Source organism: Akebia trifoliata, chromosome 11 (assembly GCF_017979445.1).
Source record: "Akebia trifoliata isolate Shusen 1 chromosome 11, ASM1797944v1, whole genome shotgun sequence".
Taxonomy (NCBI): Eukaryota; Viridiplantae; Streptophyta; class Magnoliopsida; order Ranunculales; family Lardizabalaceae; genus Akebia; species Akebia trifoliata.
The window spans coordinates 26364650-26391437 of record NC_141385.1 but is presented as its reverse complement, the minus strand read 5'-3'; the positions used below and the strand labels follow the sequence as shown (position 1 = coordinate 26391437).

At 35.6% G+C, this 26788-nt stretch overlaps 1 long non-coding RNA gene across 2 annotated transcripts; it reads left to right on the top strand.

The window, feature by feature from the left end:
• Positions 1-1495: 1495 nt before the first annotated feature.
• LOC147391177 (uncharacterized) lies at positions 1496-24293 on the top strand. 2 transcript variants are annotated; one of them, XR_015182885.1, is made up of 5 exons: positions 1496-1731; positions 3402-23492; positions 23591-23670; positions 23781-23858; positions 23979-24293. It is a non-coding gene; the product is annotated as an uncharacterized LOC147391177 (long non-coding RNA). The 2 variants fall into 2 exon arrangements; XR_015182884.1 differs by having other exon boundaries at positions 23772-23858.
• Positions 24294-26788: the final 2495 nt, after the last annotated feature.

Sequence of the window (26788 nt, the reverse complement as noted above, 5' to 3'; positions counted from 1 at the left end):
TTGAAACCCAAAAAACAATTGAAAAACCTTGGCAAACAGCCCAACAAAATTCGTAGAAACAACTTGTAAAGTGCACCCTAGAGAGTTTAAACTCTCAAAAGTTGTCCAAACCCATGTGAACACTATGTGAAAATTGAAAATTTTGACAAGAAAATTCGATGGGCTAAAGCCCATAAATTTTAGAAAGTGAAATTTGATGGCCTATGGTCGTTGCAAATTTTTATGATCCCCAATTGGACAGCTTAGAGCCATAAAATTTCTTACAACCTCCATGAATTTAACAGTTTCAGTCCGTAAAAAAGAATTTGACAATGAAAATTTTGACGCATTGATCCGTCAAATTTTATGAAATGCAATGGCCTTGGGTTGTCAAATATAGGCTTTTTTCACGTTGTGGAATGAGAACCATGGTCCATATGCTACCCTAAAAAAATATACCCTCAAAAGGGTAAAATTGGAATTTTATGTTATTGCAAAAGAACAAAGTGCTCCTAAGTTCAAACAGTAAAGGCAAGCAAAAGGAAGTCCAACAACACTGAATTTGCATACATTCAATACAAAATCCACAATCAAGGAAAGCACCATTTTCTTCCTCTTCTTTTGGATCTATTCTATTCGAGACTGGTACGACGCAACAATTTGATTTCGGAACATCTAGGGATACCATAGAGGGAGACGATGAAACTTGAGTATTTTATCTTGTTCTCACCACAAGGAGAACAGATCAGGGATTTGGTCTGACAAGTGATGATGTGGTTAAATCCACTTTGGATCTAATCACCTTAACTTGATCTACAAGGAATTTGAATTATGCCTCCCAAAAAAACTTTATTTAGATAAATAAACTAAAAAAATGGTTCACCAAATTAGATTTGTACTCAAATCACTTAGACGAAGAAAAGTTGTAGAAAATTCTTGATTCCTTATTCAATTAAAGTTCTAAAGAAAAATTTATTGAGTTTCCCTATAGAATTCTCAAACTTCGATCCTTGAACCAAGGTGGCCCCCCTCTATTTATAGAAGAATAAAGTGGGGCCCTTACAATTGAAGGGAAAAGAAAGTTAAAAAGGAAATAATCTTCCCTCGCTTTTTTATTTATAACGAATTCAATTCGCTATAAAACAAATTTTAACACTTAAGTCCCCTTTTCATCTATCATTTTGGCCTTCAAAATTATGGTCTATGCCTTTAGTTTCTCATATTTGGGTCCTTCAAAGTACTAAAATTGCTTCAACCATTGCTCATGGAGCTCCGATGGTCCAAAATGGTTCTAATTTCCAAACACAAAGTTGTTTAGAATTGTGCGGCCAAAGTGATGTATAATAGGAGGAAAGCTGGAAATTTGACAAATTTGTTAAAGACTAAGAGAGAAGAAGGTTAGAACTACTAAGTTAAACTGTTACTTGTAAGGGTATTTATGTCTTTTTGCATGTCAAAGAAAGTAAAACCCTAATTTTCCAGAGATGAAACAAGAAACGCTCATTTATGATTTCGAGGAGGTAAAATATTAAAAAGCCCAAATGCTAACCCTAGGTCTTGCATTTGGGGATTTTGTTTGGAGATTGTGCTTGAGGTCTTGGGGAGGAGTTCGAGGCCTCAAACTAGTCTCACATTTATGATTTTACTTGGGACTTCCATGTTTATAACTGATGAAGCTATGGTTCTTGATTTTATAGTTCTTCAGGCGATCTTCAATTTTCTCTCTTTTCTTTCGATATTCCTTTCAATAAGGTAGATTTGTTAAGGTTAATATTCTGTTCGCTCCTTCTATTACTGTACCACTTGAAATTAATTTTATACATGGTAATTTTGGAAAATATTATTGATGTATGTTATTTAGAATGCTTTTCTATGTAAATTGTAGGCTTCTATGCCGTTTTGATTCGCTATTTTGTTTCTTCGATTTCTTGAGATAGTTATTTGTGTTTCCAACTGTTCTTTCTTTGAGAACTTAGATCAAAAAACACTAAAATAATTGTCATGCTGAATGGTAAACATTGATCAATCCTTTCATAAAGAAATTGATTCGTAATCCTTCTTTTGACTTTTTGAATTTCATTCTTTCTCAAGAAATAGTCCCTATTTATTAACTTAAATAAAACTAAGATTTATCAATACGTATTATAATATGATCATCCGATTGTTTTTCATTGCGAATCTTAAAGATTTGATTGAGGAATGGGTTCATCGAATTTCTTTTAATGCTCCCGTTGTTTGATAGTTATTTGTGCTTTCCAACCGTTCTTTCTTTGAGAACTTGGATCCAACAACACTAAAATAATGGTTGTGTTAAATGGTGAACATCAATCTTTTCAGCAAGAAATATCAATTTGTTGAAAATCCATCTCTTAAAATTTTCAAAATTATCGGACTTTTTTCTGAAGAACTTTTTATAGTCACTTCTTAGTAACTTAAATAAAACTTGGAGTAATTATAAGATTAATCAATATATTTCTTTCGCTAAGCAATATATATTATAATATGCTTAGACAGCTACATTTGATTATGATTTTCATAGATTTGATTAAGGATGTGATTGATTTACTTTGTAATGTTATATTTAGGAAGTAGGCTATAAGGTTTAGGGATTTAGGTTGAGAAGAGAGAAGAAATTACTAGTATTTGGGTGAAATCCTTTAGGAGATTTTGCCCCATCCAAGAGGCTAGATGTATGGAGGTTGGATCTTCGAAGTGTCCATATCAATAAAATATATTTGTAACTTGATATATTTTATGCATTTATTTTCAGGTTCATAGTGGAATCATCAAATTCAATGAGGGTTTTGATATTTATTTTTTTGTTCTATCTTTGTTACCTTTTTACCTAGATAACTAATAATGGAAGAAGGAAAGAATAGATAATATGACTAGATCAACTCCATAAGTATCCTTTTAGAGAGAAAAAATAACTCCATTAGATCATATTAATTACCATATTAACTTTATAATTATCATTATTAAAGCCTTATCCTACAAATTAATTGGGGGTTAGTTGTACAATTCTTGTTCCTCCAATCACTTCCCTTTACAAAGGTGTTTATAACTTGGTTAATTTAAGCAAATTTGTAATTGTTCTAACTACCTAAATATTACCACACACACTCTCATAGACATATATTACTTTGGGAGATTTTTTTTGGTGATAAATTCTTTAATAGATTGACCTAGAAAAAGAAACAGTATTCTTTACACTAAAATAGAATTAGAGTGAACTAAGTATTCTTGACAAAAGGTAAAACATGATTTCCTAAAATGACAAGTTTCTAAGGATACATCTTATTGAACTTGTTTGGTAATTTCTACCTTGATGGATTAACAAATATATACATTTTATTTTCATGCTATTAAATTATGTGACGTGATTTATGTTTTCTTACTTCATGTTGGCTTTTGATATGTAGGAACAATTTACTATAATGATCTACACCCTCAGTATAATATTTAGAAATGCCACCAAATGAGGTGAATATATACTCTCTTTTAATCTTTTTTATCTTTAATTTTATTTTATTTGTACTTGTTATTATTTGTTTACTTTATACTTTGTATTTGTATATCAAGAGTTCCTCGATTTGATAAGAAAGCAAGTATACAATAAGACAATTCACACCCCAAATTCTTGGGGGCCGAAACCTACGAAAGCAAGGGTGAGGTAAAACATAATCTCTATGTGGCCCCCCCAAATTTTAACACGAATCTCCTTGATTACATATCAGAACTCAAGGCACTAAAACAACACTCCCACAATGATAATAACATAAATAAAGAAGTATGGTGATAAATAATAGTATTGTAGCAAAAGTTTCACAAGTCTAACATATAAATATCTTAATACTACAAAATAACTGAAATGTAAACTAGAACTCAAAGAAAATCTACCAATAAATAAAGATGGTGAAACCTCATACTAACATCAAAGCTTACTCTGAAACAAACTCAGAGAAAACTGAAAACAAAAAATCCGAACATCTAACCAATTACAAGTTCAATACAAACATTGGGCTAAATAGAAACAACATGGAAATAATAACCAAAATGCCACAAGAAAGTGTAATGAAGTATGCCTAAAGATGGCGAGAGTTTGTCTCTCAAGTTAAGTCACAAATCCATGGCCAAGAGATAAACACCACATTTGTCTTGACAGTGGAGCACTCATTCTACACTTATCTTGGGGGTCACACAACTACCAATTCCTCACCATTAGTCCAACTGGAAGACCGGGCAGAGGATAGGCTCTGAATTGATTTGATCTTTGATTTTGCAAGCTTGGAAACATTAGCATGATGATTTACGCAAAAGAAGCCAGATGGTCCACCTACAAAAATCAACATTCAACAAAACTAAAAAATCTTAAAAAAGAAACTTACATTCTTTCCAATGAATATTTATTGAACCTTCGTCCTCAATAAATGTATTAATTTGAAGGTCCACCATAAAAAATTATAAAAAAAATACAACTTCAAAAATAAAAAGTTGCATCCCTTCCTGGGAATATTTATCAGGTCTTCATCCTCGGGAAGGAAGTTAATTTATAAGGTCCACTACAAGAATAAAATTAAAAATAAAAATGATTAAAATTTGAAAAATAAATCAAAAGTTTACAACAATTAAAAAATTCAATTTTTTGTTTTTTAAACATCCTGCAAATATGAGCTTGATGACCACAAAGAATATTGGAGTCAATAAATGACATGGGTGTCATATAAAATATTGAAAAGCTAGGCTCAGTTCGATCGAAGGAATATAGATAACCCAAAAATCTTAAAGATTTCCTCTTATCCTCTTCCAATATCTTTTGAATACTTTTGGTTCACATTGGTATAAATTGTGAAAAATAAAAACAATAAAAGAAAATTTCATGCCATAACTAGGGAAATTCCAATATTTTTCAGTCCAGGGCAATCAAAAATCTCATTCATCGATAGAAAGCCTTTCTTCTAAAAATACCAACTCCATTTTCGATCATCGTTAAAGTCCAATTTTCAAGTGAATGTCACAAATTGAAAAAGAAGCTTATGTCAACATGATTTCTTCCAAGCCTTGACCTGAGATGAGAATGGAAAAATATTTGCACCAATTCAAGGGAAAATCTAAAAAAGAAAATTTGAGGCGTTCTTGGAAAGCACACCCAAGAGGATCATGAAAAAATATAGAACATAATAGAATACGAGAAAAAAATGTTCTGTCTACAAGAAGATTCTAAGAGAAATTCTAGTCTAACCACAAAGGATTTATCATATTCAAAGGTTCGAGCCTACAAACTATCTTATCTTGAGTCGATAAATATCATAAGTCGTCAAAATATGTTATTCTTGAAAAATCAAATCTCAAAATCAAGGGAGTCCTTCCTTTTACTATCTTAATATATTTAGCTCTAGTCAACCCATTCGAGCATTCATCATCCTTCAATAACGTAGAACCGGGGTATGCAACTCCACACTAGGGTCGTTTTTAAAAAGTAAAAAAGAAAAGAAAAATCATTTCGAAAAGAGTCGATGAGAAAGGAAAATGAATCATAATTTATCATAAAATGGTGCTCCAATTGAGAGCCTTGAACAATCTCTAAATAGAAAGAGAAGAATAACAAGTGCACAGTGACAGCTTCAATTCAGAGCCTTGAACAATCCTGAAACAAAAATAGGGAGGCTAAACAAACGCACAGGGGCAACTCTAAATTGAGAGCCTTGAACCACCCAAAATAGGCTTACGACTTTGAAACGTCAAAGTTCTATTATTCTTCTCCTTAAAAAAAAAAAAGATTTCTAGAGACAATGCAAGTCCGACTTGTCGAAGTATGGTTAAAAACATTTATCATCGAATTTCATTAAATCCAAGATTTCAAAATAGCTCCATGCCACAAAATCAAGGAATTCAAAGATGTTAAATCATCTCAAATATGGTGCTTGGGCAATGACTTCTACAATATCCATCCTCCCACTCGATGCTCTCAGTCGTTCAACAAGTTCTTTCTAGCTCGTGCAAGAAGGGAGATGTACTTTCTTTTGACAAAAAATAGAATAAATGGCAAACCACAAGTTCAACCAATTTTATCATATTAGATTCTATATTTTGAGCCTATACCATTTATGCATGAACCTAAACCATATCCATGTTTCGCCCTAAAATTAAGCATTCTTTAATAAAAAATGATTTGAAATTTTTTTTTTATTATAAATTCTCGTCAACCATGGTGGAATGACTATTCGTGAGAAATTTACAAGAAATGTATTATGATTTAAAAGGGCATAATGAAAACTTGCAAAGGTGCTGTGAGTAAAATAATCAAATCATGGAATGATGAAAAACCATAGGCACGATAAAAAACTAGAAGGATGTTGATTCGCAAAAATTGCGGATTAAGACTGAAATTACGGGCTTTGTACCATGTCTAAACCTAGAGAGGGGGTGAATAGGTTAATTAAAATTTAAGTCTGCAAATCACCCACGAAGTTTCAAGTTTCTTGATTATACTAAAATATATACAACTTAGAGATGAACAAGAATCATATCTTATGAGTTAAGGCCTACATCATACATCATACATCACAAGATAAGCATTTTATTAAGCATTTGATGAGCAAGTAGTTGCATTCATATAAATTAACGCTTAGAGCATAATTGTAAAGGAAACACACGATTTATAGTGGTTCGGCAACTTACCTACATCCACTACCAAGTACCCTACTCTCGGGTCTTGGGTTCCACTATCAAAATGGAGGTTTATGGTTCACCTCGAAACCTTACACAGAATTTTTTAAGCCTAGGACAAATTCTAAACTTTAAGATCGAGAAAATGACTTTCTCTCGAAATGGGATTTTTCTATCAGTAGAATCCTCAAATCGATTTGTTCAAATGAGGTACCACCTCATCCAAACACTAAGTTTTGTTCTTTGGAAAACTTAGAAACTTATTCTCTTGAGTAAAGTCCTCAACTCTTCTCAAGAGCTTGATTTTAGGATGAAACCAAGAAACTTCTTTTTGGTTGAAGAAAGAAAAAGAAATCTAACAACAACAAATCATACTCACAAGGACTCGACTCAATAGATCGATCTACCACGATGTAGCGTTGTGTTCTTTAATGTCCTTGAGAGTGACATCTTCATCTTCTTGTACTCTTTGCTTCAAAGAGATGCTTCAAGCTTCCTTTTGGGTTCACCAATGTGTGTACAAGCAAGGTAAGCAAGGTGTGGTTAGATGAAGAGGTTCACCATTGAATAGGCTGAGATTAAGGTTGTTCAACTTATTATGTAGTCTATTCAAGCTTAGAGAGAGCATGAGGATGTAGATATGAAGTGTGAGCTTTCTCTAGGGCTAGAACCATGAGAGAAATGAGCCAAAAATGCCTTTTTAAAGTCATTTTCAAAGTTCCAACGGCTCTTTCGGTGGAACAGTACTCAAATGGCAGTTGCTGCCAGTGCCACCATGCTTAATGAACAGTGCCACCGTGAAAATTACAGAAATGCCATTGGAGGGGTATTTTGACCATAACTTCCAAACGGTAAGTCCGTTTTGCATGCCGTTCGGGGAGGTGATAGATATTACTATGTAGAACATCCCCAATACCTTTTTGGGTCAAATTTGACTTTCAAGAAAGTCGGTGCAGAAACGGTTCGAAGGTGCACTAGATATCTATATAATAACACCTAAAAAGTACCAAGGTCATAAAATGGGATTAGGATGGTTAAATCGTTAATGTCCCCTCTGTAGCCCTTTTCGATTCTCAAAAATGCCTTTTTAACTTTTTGAGTCAAATCGAGCTATCGGGAAGGTTGGTGCTGAAACGGTTCGAAGGTGTGCTAGTTATTACCTATATAATGACACATATAAAACACCAAGGATAGAAAATGGGTTTAGGGTGGTCAAATCTTTAATGTCCCCTCTCTAGCCATTTAGATCCCGAAAAGTCCGATGATGGAATGGGTCAAAGAACGAGTTTCCCTAATAGTTATGGGTCGACCTATCATTCATCTAAATGTTGGAAAATGGTCTTGGGTTGTCTCATTACCTTTTGGGCTTTTTGTACACACAATGAAGGTTTTTTGTCGAGCCACGTGCGGTTGAGAAGCTTTACCAGAGTCTTCATTAGTCTTCAATGGTAAATCGATCTGACACTCAACATATGTCTTGTAATTGACAAAATGTGGAATTAACAATCTCCCCCTTTGTCAATTATGAGACAAAACTTAAAGTAGACCAAAAAGACTGGGAAACATTCCCAGATTCACCAACACGACTTACACCCGATTAAAATCTTACAAAAGTGTTTAAAAATAAAAACGTAAGATTCTAACTGCTTCGCGCCCCCTTTGGTACTGCTCCCCCTGAATGTTTTACCTATAAAAGTCAATTGAGACAGTACACACGGGTGGAAATAATATTTTCTCCCTTTTTGTCAGTATTTGACAAAGGGCATAATCAACCCAATGCCGATACAAAATATATACCAATAAGCACAGGGGAAAAATACACATGCATGCAATTAATATGACTATCAGAGCAAGATGCATGGCGGAAGCACATATAGAAATGCCAAAGATAGTATGATTCTGAAGCATGGGCATGGCATGATAAATGACACACAAAAAAAAAACATATATAACTAGATAGAGTCGTGTCAAAACATGCATATGTGTGTGCACAAAAAAATGATATGTAAAGAATCGATCCATTGCGCACGAAACATAACCAAAAGATGTGAATATGATGATGGAGAAGAGGGAAATGATGAAAATGGATAGAGAGAGAGAGAAAGATGATACCTAAAGAGAGTAGCTAAGAAGGAGGAGTGGAGAGGAAGTTGAGCAAGAAAAAATGAAGAAAAAACAGCAAAAGAGGCACTTTATAGAGTGTTGTTGGTGCCACCGTCACTGTAGCACGGTGCCACCGTGAGCCGCCATGCATGGGCACTGTCCTGCCGAGGTGAAAAAAAATTGCCCAAATTTTGTAATTTTTTTTTAATTTCCCAAGGTGTTTACTTAGAGAAAAAAGTATTGTACGTCCCCCAACTCTCGTTCGTTAAGGCTAGAGAATTTTTACAAAAATGTCGCACGATGAGATTCGGTCAAAAATTTGAAAGATAAAGAATTTGCAAGATAATTTTCAAGGAAGACGACAAAGGTGGAAGAACCAACTTATGATGGGTCTAGGAACCCAAATATACCAATTTTCATAATTTTGTGAAGATTCAAGCGACGGTGCCTTTGTCTGACCGACACTACCAAAAAGTATGTGGGCGACAAGGAGAGGTCAAAAACCTCGGATGTAACTAGTAAGCCTCAAAAATGAGTCATAGGACTCAAAAGTGCCCATAGTGGGTGAAAATTCAAAATTTGAATTTTTGGGAGTGCTATCAAGCACTCTGCCAAAATCTTGAATCAGGGGCTCACAGGGAGCACACCCCAATGGAATTTCGAAGGTGTTCAAACCGCATCGAATCCAAAAGGTTTTGTGAGAATATCAGCAAGTTGACGCTCGGTTGGAACATATTCGAGAGATATAACGTGATCTTCAACAAATTCACGTATGAAGTGATGACGAATGTCGATATGATTAGTCCGAGAGTGTTGGACAGGGTTCCGAGAAATATTGATAGCACTAGTGTTGTCACAAAACAAGCTCATTATATCTTGAGGTAACTCATAGTCCGAAAGCATTTGCTTCATCCACAGAAGTTGTGCACAACAGCTTCCGGCAGCAATGTACTCAGCCTCAGCGGTGGATAGAGAAATGGAATTCTGTTTCTTGCTTTGCCAAGCAACGAGACAGTTACCAACATAAAAACAACCACCACTAGTGGATTTTCAATCATCAACATTTCCGGCCCAATCGGCATTAGAGTACCCAGCTATAATAGAGGATGAATCAAAAGGGTACCAGAGACCATACTCGGAGGTGCCAGCTATATAGCGAATGATCCGTTTGACAGCCGTGAGATGTGATTCCTTAGGATCGGCTTGAAAATGGGCACAGGCTCCAACAGAATAGGAAATGTCCGGTCGACTGGCTGTTAAGTAGAGGAGACTGCCAATCATACTCCTGTAGAGGTGCTGATCCACACATTTACCAGATAGATCTTTAGAAAGTTTAAGTGTAATGCTCATAGGGGTGTGGTGAATTCATCCAGACTCAAGACCAAAGTGATCTACCAATTCTCGTGCATACTTAGTCTGTGACACAAACATCCTTGAGCTGTTTGACCTGCAACCCCAAGAAGAAATTGAGCTCACCCACCATACTCATTTCAAATTCAGATTGCATCAAATGGGCAAACTTGTGAGCCATCTCTTCATTTGTAGATCCGAACACGATGTCGTCCACATAGATCTGGGCAATAAGGATGTGACCCTTGACCTTTTGAACAAATAGTGTTTGATCAACACTACCCCTAGTATAGTTATGGTTGATCAAGAATTGAGTCAACCGTTCATACCAAGCTCAAGGGGCTTGTTTAAGGCAGTAGAGTGCCTTCTTTAGTCTGAAAACTTTGTGAGGATGCTTAGGTTCAATGAAACCCTTGGGTTGTTCAACATATACTTCCTCATTTAAAATGCCGTTCAGAAACGCACTCTTGACATCCATCTGAAATAGTTTAAATTTCATGGAGCACGCTATGGACATCAAAATCCGAATCGACTCTAGTCTAGCAACAGAGGCAAATATTTCATCAAAATCAACACCCTCAATCTGAGAATATCCTTGAGCCACTAGACGAGCTTTGTTTCGGACAACATTGCCAAGTTCATTAGATTTATTCTTGTATATCCATTTGGTTCCGATAACATTCTTGTTAGTTGGCCTTGGTACTAAGTACCACACTTGATTTCTAGTAAACTGAAGAAGTTCCTCCTGCATGGCATGAAACCAATATTCATTAGTGAGGGTTTCATCAACATTTTTTGGCTCCATCTTGGATGTGAAGCAGAGATGACTGTTCAACATGTCAAGTTGTCTCCGGGTCTTAACACCTATTTTAGGATCTCCAAGGATTTGACTGGCGGGATGATCCTTGATTACAGGTAATGTTTCCGGAACCTGAGATATTGAGGGAGGTGTGGATGGAGTTGGGAATACACCCTCGTCCTCAACCTCTAGATCAAAAGGACCATTGTCTTTGATGGGTTGATCATCGATTACCACATTTATGGATTCTTGGATGGAGGAGGTCCTTTGATTAAAGACTCGAAAAGCACGACTATTTGAAGAATATCCCAGAAAGATTGCTTGGTCGCTCTTTGAATCAAACTTTCCCAAGTGTTCACGGTCTTTTAAGATATAACATTTACTGTCAAAGACTCTGAAGTGCTTGACACTGGGAGTTTTGCCGTTCCACAGTTCGTAAGCTATTTTATTTAAGCCTGCTCGAAGATACACTCGATTAATAATGTGGCAGGCAATAATTACAGCTTCAGCCCACAGACTTTTGGGAAGATTTTTACTATGCAACATAATTGTGGTCATTTCCTGAAGAACGCGATTTTTCCTCTCAGCAACTCCATTTTGCTGAGGGGTTTTAGGAGCTGAGAATTCATGTCGGATTCCATTTCCATCATAGAATTGTGTAAACCGACTATCCTCAAACTCTCCACCATGATCACTTCTAATTCTACCTATGACAGATTCTTTTTCTGTTTGGATACGCTTAATAATCTTTTTGAATTCATCAAAAGTATCTGATTTTTCTCTTAAGAAAGTAACCCAGGTGAATCTCGAGTAATCATCTACTATCACCAAGAAATGTCTCTTACCACCTAGACTTCGTACTTTAGTGGGGCCTACAAGGTCCATGTGTAAAAGAACTAGGGGTTTTGAGGTTGCAAGAGTCGTTGTCTTTTTGTGAGTTCTTCGAATTTGTTTACCAATTTAACACTCCCCACAGACATCTCTTGCTTGTTTACCCAACTTAGGTAATCCTCTAACTAAGCCTTTTGAGGTAAGTTGACCGAGTTGTTGATCCCATAACTGGATTCATCAACTTGAGCCACGTTGCTCACACAGGAGACGGTGCTTTCTCTTGTGTTTTCGATAACATAACAGTTATCAGAAGTGCGAAGGCCTCTCATAATAATTTTACCATTAGGGGTAGAGATCTCGCAGACTTCACGATTGAAACTCACCCGGTGGTCTTTGTCGCATATTTGGGATATGCTAAGAAGATTATGTTTCAAACCATCAACGCACAACACATTTTCCACCATGGGCAATCCAAGACTACTGCCAGTTCCTCGCCCAATAATCCTAGTTGTGCTACCATCACCAAAGGTGACTGACCCTCCGTCAAAATCAACCAAGTGGCTAAATTGACTTCGGTCACCTGTCATGTGTCGGGAACAACTACTATCAAGGTACCATCGCGAAAGATTTCCAGCCTTGAGGGTTGTGTGAATTACAAGGCACTTGTTATCCGCATTTTTGACTTTCCATTGTAAGGTCATCTTGGGGGGGTTGAGGATTACATTTAGGAGGGGAAGGAATTTTTCTCTTCGACTCAGTTTTCTCCTGAATAGGTGAGTTCTTCTTAGGGGACCTACTCTTCTTGGGTGATCTCGAAGGTGAATTTTTCTTTGGATACCTTCTTCCACCTTGATTGCCTCTACTTGATTCAGGAAGTTCTTTAGCTTTTAGGTTCAGGCGAGCAATCTATTTGAAGAGTTCCCCAATATTGTTATTTTGTTTGGGAGGTGATGGATTCTTTACTCCCTTCCACTTTGGAAACTTTTCTTTCTTAACATTTTCAACTTGGTTTTGCAGAGGAGACATTCCTTTATCATGTTTCTTCTTTTCAACCGATAATGATTTGCCAATAGGGGTCTGTGAGGTTGTTTGGTAGATGGTCTTGAACTCGATGCATTCAAATTTCATGTGACCCATTCCACCACAGAAGTTGCATGTGATAACTTTCTTGGAGTTTTTCTTAATGTTTGATGACTCTCCATGAACAAACACAGTGGGAGATGGAGGTGATGTAGAAGTATACCTATCATAGCCCAGGCCTTCTTTGTCCCCATAGGATTTTTGAACTCCTAAAAGTTTTTGTAACTCCAAGCTTCCGTGAGTGTAGTTATACTCAAGTCTAGTCTTTTGATTTTACAGTTCACTGATGTCAAATTTAAGAACTTTGTTGTCATCACGAAGATTTGCTAATTCTAAGTTTTGACGGGCTATTGTGGAGTTGGCCATGGAAATAAGATTATTGACATGTTGAAGATTTTTGAGCTTCTCATCCTTCTCATTCGAGGTTGTCTCAGACATAGAGAGCATGCTAAACTGTCTTTCCAAGGCTGTTGCGAGTTGAATCTTAATTCTTCTAATTGAAGTCCTAGGGAGCATTTTTCCTCACAGACATGATCATATTTAATCTGCCACTATTCTTTTTGGAGTTTTTCTTGACCGTGTTTCTTGGTCAGTTTTACATGACTGATGAACAGTTGATCAAATGCTGATTGAAGTTCGAGTTCATCGTCATCCTCATCTTCTCTTTCCTCATCAAAGGAAGAGGCATCTTGAGGGTGATTCTGATTTCTAGAATCCAGTCCCTCTTCAATTTCATTCTCATCTGGGATGGAGACTGTGGTGGAGGCCATAAGGATTCGAAGAGTTTTATAGTCTTCAGAATCTGATGATTTTTGTTCCTCATTTTCTGACTCATCTGAGTCATCATCCCACGTGGCTTTTGCAGCCATGGTTTTTCCCTTAGACTTAGGTCTTTGTGTACCTTTAGATTTTGGTTTGGAGGGACAAACAGTGGAATAATGCCCTTTTCCACCACAGTTGAAGCACTCGGTATCTTCCTTGGATTTAGACGAAGATTTTCCTATTGTTGGTCGTCTATCCACCGGATGACTCTTTCTACTAGTGCTATGGGATCCTTTCCTCTTGAAAAATTTATTAAATTTTGAGGCAAGCAAGGCCAAGTCCTCTTCTTCAAGGTCACTCTCGTCATCTTCCTCATACACGACTTTACTATTGTCTTAGGAGGAGGATTCGATAGAATGATGAGAAAACCGTTTAGATGGATCCTTGGATGAAGAGGTCTTGAGGATCGATGTCTTCCCTTTAGAGGGAGGACCTTCAAGATGGAGTTCAAAGGTTGTGAGTAAACCCATGAGTTCCTCAATAGTCATGGTTTCCACATCTCGGTATTCCTCGATTGAGGTAACTTTAGAGACGAACCTCTTGGGTAGGGATCTAAGAATTTTGGCACATATCCTACCCTGTGGGACAGACTCTCCCACATAAAACATGGAATTGCATATGTCACTTAACCGTGCATAGAATTCCTGGACAGTCTCACTTTCCTCCATCTTAATGTTTTCAAATTTAGTTCGGAGGAGTTGGAGTTTGGACTTTTTAATTATACTAGTTCCTTCGTGTGCGGCCTCTAAGATTTTCCAAGCTTGTTTGGCCGATAAACACGTGCATATCCTTTGATACTCATCATCGGAAATAGCACTAGTTATAGAATTAAGTGCTTTAAAGTTATTACTACTGTCAAATTTGTCTTGTTCAGACTAATTCTTTGATGGTCTTGGAACAGTAGTAGAGATACCATTAACTTCTATGGTGTCCATAGGAGGTTCCCAACCTTCCTCAATCATGTTCCATACATCCCTACTTAGGGAGTTGATGTATATCATCATTTTATTTTTTCAGAAGGCATATTTAAAACCATCAAACATGGGAGGTCGAGAGGAGTTCCATTTCTCGGACTTAGACATGATTCAAAGCCAATAGGATCAACTCAAGGTTGTTATTTAAAACCATCAAACATGGGAGGTCGAGAGGAGTTCCATTTCTCGGACTTAGACATGATTCAAAGCCAATAGGATCAACTCAAGGTTGTTAGACCTTTCAAGAGCAACCCGTTCTGATACCAATTGAAATTACGGGCTTTGTATCGTGTTTAAACCTAGAGGGGGGGTGAATAGGTTAATTAAAATTTAAGTTTACAAATCACCCACGAAGTTTCAAGTTTCTCGATTATACTAAAATGTATACAACTTAAAATGAACAAAAATCATATCTTATGAGCTAAAGCCTACATCATACATCATACATCACAAGATAAGCATTTTATCAAGCATTTGATGAACAAGTAGTTGCATTCATATAAATTAACGCTTAGAGCATAATCGTAAAGGAAACACATGATTTATAGTGGTTCGACAACTTGCTTACATCTACTACCAAGTACCCTACTCTCGGGTCTTGAGTTCCACTATCAAAATGGAGGTTTATGGTTCACCTCGAAACCTTACACAAAATTTTTTAAGCCTAGGATAAATTCTAAACCTTAAGATCAAGAACATGACTTTATCTCGAAATGGGATTTTTCTATCGGTAGAATCCTCAAACCGATTTGTTCAAATAAGGTACCACCTCATCCAAACACTAAGTTTTGTTCTTTGGAAAACTTAGAATCTTATTCTCTTGAGTAGAGTCCTCAACTCTTCTCAAGAGCTTGGTTTTAGGATGAAACCAAGAAACTTCTTTTTGGTTGAAGAAAGAAAAACAAATCTAACAACAACAAATCATACTCACAAGGACTCGACTCAATGGATCGATCTACCACGATGTAGCATTGTGTTCTTTCATGTCCTTGAAAGTGACATCTTCATCTTGTTGTACTCCTTGCTTCAAAGAGATGCTTCAAGCTTCCTTTTGGGTTCACCAAATATGTCTACAAGCAAGGGTATGGTCAGATGAAGAGGTTCACCATTGAATAGGCTTGGATTAAGGTTGTTCAATTAAGTATGTAGCCTATTCAAGCTTAAGAGAGCATGAGGATGTAGATATGAAGTGTGAGCTTTCTCTAGGGCTAGAACCATGAGAGAAATGAGCCAAAAATGCCTTTTTAAAGTCATTTTTGAAGTTCCAACGGCTCTTTCAGTGGAACCGTGCTCCAACAGTGTTCTACCGTGCTCAAATGGCAGTTGCTGCTGGTGCCACCGTGCCTAATGAATAATACCACCGTGAAAATTACAGAAATGCCATTGGAGGGGTGTTTTGGCCATAACTTCCAAACGGTAAGTCCGTTTTGCATGCCGTACGGCGAAGTGATAGAGATTACTATGTAGAACATCCCCACACTGAAAGAAAGGATAAGATCTAAGAATAATGAGTGAAATGACCAAAATACCCTTTTTACCTTCTTGGGTCAAATTGGGCTTTCGGGAAAGTCGGTGCAGAAACGGTTCGAAGGTGTACTAGATATTATCTATATAATATCACCTAAAAAGCAACAAGGTCAGAAAATGGTATTAGGATGGTTAAATCGTTAATGTCCCCTCTGTAGCCCTTTTCGGTTCTCGAAAAAGCCTTTTTACCTTTTTGGGTCAAATCGAGCTATCGAGAAGGTTGGTGCTGAAATGGTTCGAAGGTGTGCTAGGTATTACCTATATAATAACACATATAAAGTACCAAGGATATAAAATGGGTTTAGGGTGGTCAAATCTTTAATGTCCCCTCTCTGGCCATTTGGATCCCGAAAAGTCCGATGATGGAATGGGTTAAAAAACGATTTTCCCTAATAATTATGGGTCGACCTATCATTCATCTAAATGTGGGAAAACGGTCTTGAGTGGTCTCATTACCTTTTGGGCTTCTTGTACACACAATAGAGGTTTTTTGTCGAGCCACGTGCAGTTGAGAAGTTTTACCGGAGTCTTCATTAGTCTTCAATGGTAAATCGATCCGACACTCAACATATGTCTTGTAGTTGACAAAATATGGAATTAACAATTCCGAAATGTTGGTAAAAGAATCAAATCATGGAATGATGAAAAACCATAGGCATGATAAAAAACTAGAAAGATGTTGATTCGCAAAAATTGCAGATTAAGACTTGGTGAAAGTTTGGAAATTTACACACTTATTAAGTGTCTACAATCCCTCTATATCTCGAGTAAATTCTAAAGCTTACCATCAATCACCAATCATCACACAACACTTTATAGCATGATTAAACACCATCCAATCCTTTTCAATCCTCTTGTCAATATCTGATGGCAAAGATGACTCTAAAAGAACGTAGAAAGAACAGAGGAAAACTACTCTCTATTTGTCAAGCACACCCCTGTCAGTATTCAACAATGTTGAGTTCTTGATCTGTTCATTTGTCTCATACTAAAGGGATAATTTTCATTAAAAAAATTATTAAATTAAAAAAGAAATTGTCAAATTACTAAAAAATGCCTTCCTACTAGTATTTTAGGCATGTGATGAAAAATTCAATTTTTTCTTTGAAAAAATATTGAATTACTTGAGGCCAATAATTATCAAAACTACTTTTGTAGGAACACTCTCTTAGCATGTTGTTCCTTAGTAAGAACTTAAACTTTGTATTACTCTTTAGTAATAGCCTAAACTACATGATGGTCCTTATTAAGAGCCTAAATTGCATGTTTCTCCTTAGTAAAACTTAAACTGCATGTTACTCCTTAGCAAGAGTTTAAATTCCATATTTATCCTCAATAAGAGACAAAACTATATAATTCTCCTCAGCAAGAGTCTAAACTATGTATTACACCTTAAGAATAGCCTAAACTGCATATTGCTCATTAGTAAGAGCTTAAATTACCTGTTAATCATTAGCAAGAATTTAAATTGGATGTTGCATTTCAACAAGATCCAATATTGTATATTATTCTTTAGTAAGGGCATAAACTGCATGAGCATAAAGTACATGGAATTCATAACTTGCTAAAAAAAGAAGAAGAAAAATATGAGCAACAAGGCCTAAGGGCCCAACTTTTCAAAATTCCACCTTTTGTTTTAATAAAATGATCCAAGGTTTTTAATTGGCCTGTGGACTGGTTTTTTATTTTTAATTTCTCATTTGCTTCCAAGCATAATCATTGCATCAATTTCTAAACTACCCCTCCATCACTCCCAAAACTTTTCCAATTCAATTCCAAAACTAATTCCATAGCCAAGTTCCCAATCCTTATCCATTCCAATACTTTAACCATTTTCTAATCTTAACCATAGCCAACTTCTATACCCAACCTAGAAAAGCCCATTCATTTAAAACCTAAGCTAACTTACCTATGGACTTGTAATGAACTAGAAATTTAACATGCATTGGTATTGAAAAAGACCCAAAATATACTATAAGTTCATTAAGTTGAAACTTGGGAGATGGCATTTTCAAATTAAAGGAAAAACAAATTTGAAAATGGCTCTTACATCCATAGGTTACTATAAATACTAAAATTAGATAAAATTTATAGGTTTATATTTTCTTCTCGAAAAATAAATCCTAGAGAAAAACCTAGCCACCTCTACCTTCTACTTCGATTTTTATCTACTTAGAGGTTCCATTAGGTTTCAACGTAAAATAGAAAATCGATCGACTAGTCGCAAACTTTGAGGATAATCGAAGAAGTAGAGCCTTTCATTACTTTCGGGAGTGAAACATTTGATTCAACTCGATCTCTTACATTCTTTGTGGACTTTATAGCTTGGATCTAAGGTAGGGCACTTTTAGATCTTCGTGATGGTCATAGTTTTCAATGAATATCAATTTTCAATTCAAAATCCCATATTTTTGTTTTAGATTAGGGAAAAATTATTTTTTTCAAAATTCATGTTTAGAATTGGTGGCTCGATGTGTTTTTTTTTTTTTGAATATTGTTTTGAAATTGATTTTTGAAGAGTTAGACGAATTTGGGGCAAGAACGTTGAGGAAGATAACAAAATCCTTTCTACTTGGTCGACTAACGAAAGTTCCATTGACCAATCAATGAAACTTCAGTCGACCAACCTCCCATCTCGGTTGATCGACCATTCGTCCCATGAAGAACTGGAAAGTGATGCAACTTTCAGGTTCAATCGACCCAACAAAATTGGTCAACCCAACAAGCTCGGTTGAGCTACTTTTTACCCTCGATCGACCCACCTAGAGCCCCATATAAATAATGATAGTTCAACATTTCTCGGGTTTGCTCGTCCGACCTTATGTGAATAAGCTTAGAAACCCAAATTTTATCGTTTTGCATCATTTTTCTCAAATGGTTTTAGAAAAACGAATTTTAATATTTAAATTAATTATAAGCTTTATGTAAAAAAGTATACAATATTGTCTGTAATTGAAAAGAAAATTACTTGAGTGTTAAAGTTTCAAAGAATCATGTTGCAAGGTCAAGATCCACAAAAGGATGTCATCACCACTTTAGCCCTATCAAAAGCAGTGTCATCATTACCCAAACCATGCATCAACCATACTACATATCATCACCTAATACCATCATTTTCTATAAACATAAAAATGTCTCAAAAGTCACCCTTATACTACACCACACCATATTCCCTTAATCAACTCACCTAAATCCTCCAAAAAGCAACACTTCCTAACAAATCACCCTACGAATTTGTCACTTATCAATCTCTCCTTCACCCTGCCAAAATAAAATCACCTAACCACATTACCTTATCCATTCTTTCAATCAACTACCCTACCCTATTCTTAACTTGACCTAAACTCACCTGAGTTATGGGTTGCAATACCCAAGCCATTTGGATCATACCAATTGAAATGGGTCAAAAAGAGATCCATACACCATTTTTACCGACCATTAACCTCAAATCCCCCAACCTCATGCCATTTTCCTTTAAACCTTATTTTGGGACATTTTTGACCCTAAAAGATATCTCAAAACTTTATAAAAACCCACCCTCTTTCCACACTAATCTCATGCTTGGACTCCTTCTCTCAAGCCTCAAATCTCATCAATTCTCTTTCTCTTTCTCAATCCCAAATCCCTAAACTAACCATATCAAATCTCAAATCCCTACACTAAAACCCTCTCAACCCTCAACCGTAAGTCTTTACACTTAAATTCAAGATCAAGAAGCCTTACTTTGATGACTAACAAGAAGACTTTAAGAAGAGAAGAAAGACAAGAAAAAGGTAGGGTCAAGGAAAAGAGTGGTCCAATTACTCCCCTTTGCCTCTTCTATTTGTCTGGTCTATGCCCCCCTCCTTCTTTAATTTTTGTTTAGAAAAACCTTAATATGTTATGAATACCCTCTCCTACACCTAATCAATTGGGCTTCAACTCTGTTGAAAGGATAGGGATTGGAGTCCTTTTCAAAAATCATATTTTCCTTAAACCATACACACTTTGCACCCACCACATAAAATGATTTTAAGGTTAAATGTATTTGGGACTCTTTTTCAATAAAAATGGGCCCATTACAAGAAAATCCTAGACTTTTCAAAATCGTAACTTTAAGGCAAGACATGGATTAGGATTCATTTTTCAATGATGAAATCCTCGTGATCTAGGCCAAAATTAATGTCCCTTTACACTTAAGGGTACAATATCATATTTTTCCATTCCAATTACAAAGCTAATTTGTTAAAGTACATAGGTAGGGGATACCCCTTACCCTCGCAAACAGATTTATTTTCTTGTATGACCATTGGAATAGTTGCCTCAAATTGAAACCTCTTGTTCTACATTAGCCGTTATGTTGAGTTCCAAAACCAATCTATCTTGAACAAATATTCATTTGGGATGGGAAATCATTGAAGACAATATAGTCCTTACCATGGAACCTTTGATCTTAGCAATGACCTTGTCAACACTTTCTACTAAATTTATAAGTACGAAATTACTCAAAGAAAATCAATATTTTTTTCAATCAATATAATGAAAGGGGTTGTGTTTCTCCAATCCATGAATTATCTTGATGAAACTCCATAAGTACCTCTAAATTAAATAATTATTTCCCTAAAATATTTCAATACGCAAGGATTCCTGTGTTATACTAATCGCCAACTGAAATAAACCAAATTGACCCCAAACATATCAAAATTCAAAATTGCTTACTGTTCCTATGACATAGGAAATAGTAAAGATGGCCTTGGTAATACGAATTCCTTTCTTGTTTATCTTTCAATGTTATTTTAGATTCCTTTTCTTTATAATTAGGTTCCTCATCCCATTCATGACCAAGTTTTCTACTTAGCCATGGAGCACAAAAATAAGCTTACGAAGAATATTATTAGTATAGACACCTCAATTTGATCGAACAAAACCAAGAACTCGTTTGAACCTAGCATAAAGAATCAAATCGAGACAATTTCGATAAAAAAGTAGAACCCACTTAGATCAATAAGAGATGATCAATTAGGATCTTCATAAAACAAGTTTTGCTAGGCCATATGAGCTAAATGGCTAAGCATAGCTTTATTTGGCCGTTTGCTGCATATGGCCAAGCCAATTTTTATGTTGACTTGTCTTGTTGATGTGTGCAAGTACAACTTGCATTGTCTTTTCCTCAAGAAAAGCAAAGCTAAGTTCTTTTTGGCCTTACCTAGCATACATTCAATTCAATTAAGAAATGACCTCATTGAGATTTTCCCTCTTTTAATCTCATCTTGATTCCCTAAGTACCCATACCTTAAACCTCATAATTCTACCTCACCTAGGTTCTTTTAGTAATCTCCCTTGTCTCTTAAACTTGACCTAATTTCCTTCTTGGTTGCCACCTAAGGTGAATTATTCTTCTAACCCCAATTTGTTGAGAACCATTATGAGCAATTCACCTCCATACTCTTCTAACCTCCTTCAATGTTCAAATAAATTTCATGGCATTCACTATAAAAATTCATGGCATTCAATATAGATTGATCATGTTCAAGAGGCCATGACCATTTCGTCCACTCTAGAGAAGTCCCTAAAACTTGTGCCTAATGACCAATCTATCCTCAAGTCGTTAGAGAGCTAGCCTGGCAAATTGTCAGGAATGGCCAAAAACACCCCTCCATTTTACATGCCATCTAACCTAGGTCTTTAGAATTTGAGTCAAATCTAAGGTCTTAGGACACTTCTATCTCTCATTTAGAATTTTCTAGAAACTATTGGGTTTTTATTAATATATCCCTTGATCATCTTGATTGGTGAAACTCGTAGGTGAATGAAAGATTATCAAAGCCAAAGAGAGGAGAGGTAATTTAGTTCTCTCATTGAGGTATTAGTGAAAATATTGAGAACTTAAAGATTTAAGACAAATTTATTCTCTTGGGTCTCTCAAAATCCTATAAATAAGAGACCTATTCTCTCAAAATTCCTTCTCAAAGCTCCTAACCCTTTTCAAAATTCTGTCCAAATAGCCACTTATTCTCTCAAGAAGCTATCCCCTAAGAAGAAAGAAGAAGAAAAAGGAGACCAAGGTGGGTAGAAGTTCTAGCTCAAACTCCCTTCTAATTCCCCCTACTCTCACTACCTTTTCTGTATCTTTCAAGAAATTTTCCCTTATTTACATGATTTCTAGTTTAATAATGTTGATCTTTTTATTTCTAGTCTAGAGGCTTGAGGGTAGAAAGCAATCTCTCTTTGAGGTGATCTCCTCCAATAAGCCCTAAATATGGTCTTTGAGAGCATTAGAGCAGTTTGTTCTTACATTCTTTACTTCTATGCAAATTTAAATTTCTAGGTTACTTTGTCTTTAATTCCATTGACTTTCCATGTAACTTAAATTTCATGGTATAGATGATGTTTTATTTTATTTAATCCCATGAAATTTAAATTCTAGAATACATTTATTCTTTTATGCCTTTCTTGATGGCAATAGAGCTAGAGAGTAAACCCTTATTGGAGGTAATCTTCTCTTGATAAGTTCATCCCATGCATATACATTTGCACATACCACATCCTATTTTTCAAAAGGGTTAAGAGTAAAAGGTGGTGATTACTCTAGATCTTGACCTAACCCTCGAAACCAACAAAAAACAGTCCTATGGAGGACACAAAATCATGCATAAGGTATGTAGACTTTTTAATGACGGTGTTCAATTAATGCACCTCCTAAAGGTTAAACTAAAAAAAATTTATTCCCAAGTGAGCACATAAGTCTCCAAAAGAGCCTTTTATTCTAAAATGGTGGAATCCATATGGATTCCCACCAAAATCCTAGGCTCACAAAAAATTTCCAACAAGCCACCTTTTCTTTTTAACTTGGTCATTATCTTAATTTGTCCATTTTCTAAAATTAAACTATAGGCAACTTTTCTTAAAATTCTCTACTTTATATCCAGAAAGTTCCCTTTATTTTCAAAACCATAAAAAAAAATTTAAATGTTTAATTTATGGTCAATCCATGGCAACCATTGAGGATGTGAGGGAAAAGGTGCCTAACACCTTCCTTACTTAGAATCTCTAGGAAGACATAACCCCCTATCCTTTAGGATATGAGAGTCACTACAAGCCAAAGAAAACATATTTTGAAAGATATCCATTTACACTTTAATTGAATGGTGGCGACTCCAAAACCCAAATAGATAAGCTGAAACCTTCAAAGGCTTCGAAGCATGCATATCTATAGTTAGTATGTTACATAACACGAATAACTAGATTTTCACTAAACTACAGTTAACAATGCATACTTGATTTGGAGCTTATTCAACACCTTGGCGGCTCGGAATCCAATGGACAGCCCATCTCGATTCTCTATGCAACAGATGACACCATCATACCAGCAACTTCAGGTACAAAATTTATTCTAATTAATTCTGCATAATTAAGAAATTTTTCATTAAATCGGATATTGGTTCTAACTATCGATCGTAATTATCATAACAACAAGGAACGGCAAGTACTGGTACTGGACCGATTTAGTGAAATCAGTATCTAGGGAATCTGGCAAGCTCCTTAAATAGAGTTAAGGTAGTTTACAATGTTTTGATACCATTAATTCAATAATCCATGACAAAATTAACATTTTAGACTCTTTTGATAAATGTATGACTTAATAACTTTAATTATAGTAATTACAGAGAAAAATGCTTGGTTATGATGACTCATCATGGACAATGCTGCAACAGATACCAAGTTGGTCATTTAGCAACTATAAGGTAGCAGCTCTTTCTTTTTTAAATAAATAAAACAATTATTTATTATTATTTTTCTTGGTTTGTCCGGATATTGCATATTAATCAAATATAACTTATTGTGTGAAATATTTTGGTTAGTAGAAGGCCGAGGCGTGCTGAGAATTGATACGGACATGTCGATTGACCCACGAATAGCCCCAATAATGGCAGGATTTTCTCTTGATCATGAAGATTTCTTTTAAACTTTCACATCTATAGTAGATTTTAAGTGGAAATAGTAATGTAAAAGATGTAATATAGCAGATTGAAAGACATTTATGTATAAGATGTGATTGAAAGACATTTAAAAGATGTGATTTGTTTTTGTCATTTGTCTTTGTTTTGATGTAGGAACTTTTTTTTTATTGATTATGTAGGAACATTACACTATAATGATCTACTCCCTCAATAAAACTTTCAATGAGGTGAATAAATTTTTCTTTACTATTTGTTATATTATTTTTTTAAAATTTTCTACTCGTAGTTATATGTTTGTCCATTATCTACTTTAGCATTACATTTTTGATTTCATACATCAATATATAGTTGTTTGGCTTGATAAGAAAGCAAGTAGTAATACAATTTAAATTTTTTATTGAGCCATTAGTATTATGTTCTTTCTTTTATTATGGGAATAAAAATGCTTTCTGAATTTTATGGCTTACTCTAGGACTTGCTCATTCCCAAAGAATGCCCTGTCTTTAAACCTTGCTTTAATGTATATCCTCTTACTGACTTGTTGAAGAAAGACATTGCATGGTCTTGGTCGGACCGATGCCAAGAGGAATTTGAAGACCTCAAGAATGCCGTGATGGAAGATTCCCTACTTATTTTCTCGCCACTTATTAAGAAGATATCTAAAACAATAACCCATTGTTAAAGAAGGGTATTGGTGAAAGAAATTAGGTTCTTAGAGAGAGATTGAAGGTGAGGGTATTTCAATCTTTTTTGGTAGTCTCTAAAATAGAAGACTGTCATCAAGGGAGCATCCGAATTGTGTCCAAAATTTAGAAAGGTTTGTCATCAATTTCAAAACATGAAGGGGCAAGGATGAATAAAGAGATAGAGATATATGAGGAGTAGAGGGCTAAGAGGAAGCTTGAGGAGGCTAAGATGGAGATTTGAGTTTTGTATATATATATATATATATATATATGGAAGGTATTTATGAAGCTTGCACTATGTGAAAAATGCAAAAATGGATGAAATTTTTTGTTGGGCTTGGTCCAACGAATTTTAGAACCCCTGATTCCGTGGTCATTGGCCCACAAATTTATTTGTTTTTTTCCCTCAAAATACATTATGCTACGTGCGAAACTCACACTCTCTCTGTCTCTGTCTCTGTCTCTGTCTCTGATCTCTCAAAGTTATCTCTCAATCTCTCAACATTGGGAAAGATGGAGAGAAGAAGAAGCCATTAACCTTAACATTGAATTCACTTTTTAAATTTCTCTATTGTTTAATAAATCTTTGAATAGATTTAAAATTTTTATTAATTTAAAGGTCGTTGTATATGATGTCTTTATATAGATTACATAATGTATCATGGGGATCTTAGGTAAAAAGAAAGAAAAACAAAAATGTTCTTGTAGAGATCTCAAGAGATTTGAAGGGATATGTACAAGCTATACAAGCTGTATAGATATGTAGAGATAAGATATACTATACAGATCTGTAGAGGTAAGATATACATGGTAACTTCCTAATACTCCTCAAGTTGGAAGGTGAATATTATGAACACCCAACTTGCGAGTGAATTCATAGAAATGGGAACCACCAAGTGGTTTGGTGAAGATGTTAGCAGGCTAGAGTACAGATGAAATGTGAGTAATTCGAATGATGCTGTTTTGAAACTTCTCACGAATGATATGACAATCGATCTTAATGTGTTTGGCATGTTCGTGGAAGACTGGATTAGCCAAGATATGTAATGTAGCCTTGTTATCACAAAATAAGGAGATCAGTTTGGGGTGAGAAATCACGTAACTGGTAAAGTAACCACTTGACTTCACAGCAATAGGAGATATTCCCAAGCATGATGAGATAAAGCCAGTGTCTTCTAAAATTTTAAGGGCATACCTGCATTGAGACAAATAAATACCACTCTTAGACTGAGCCATTTCTAATCCCAAAAAATATTTGAGATGGCTAAGATCCTTCAATTTAAAAGAATTATGAAGAAAGGTTTTGAGGGTAGTAATGGTGGAAAGATCATTGCTTGTGACAATGATGTCATCCACACAACAAGCACATCAGTGAATGTTTAACCAACAGATCGAATGATAAGGCAGTGGTCAACCTTAGATCGAAGAAAACCTGCATCAAGCAAAGTAGGTGAAAATTTGGTGAACCATTGGTGGGAAGCTTGCTTTAACCCATACAATGATTTGTTCAATTTGCATACACGAGTCTTCCCCTTTCGAGCAAAACCGGGAGGAAGTTGCATATAAGCTTCCTCCTTTAAATCTCCAAGCAAAAAAGCATTGTTGACATCCAATTGATGTAGATGCTAGTGTTTAATTGCAGCAATATCTAATAGGACACATACAGTTGTTAGTTTGGCAATAGGATCTAAACTTTCTTGTTGGCTATATCCTTTAGCAACCAAGCGGGCTTTGTACCTTTCAATGGAACCATCACAATTGAACTTTATTTTGTAGACCCATTTACAACCAATGGGTTGCTTATTACGAGGAATTAAAGTGAGGGTCCAAGTATTGTTGGCCTCGAAAGCATTAATCTCATTAGCCATAGTCTCACATCATTTAAGATTAGTGATAGCTTGACGAAAGCATTAAAGTTCTGCAATGGATGAGATGGCTATAGAAAATGCATGATATGCAAGAGAGAAATGATGATAAGTGTGGACACGTGATTTATTAAATTTTGAATATATCATCCACTTTGGGGGA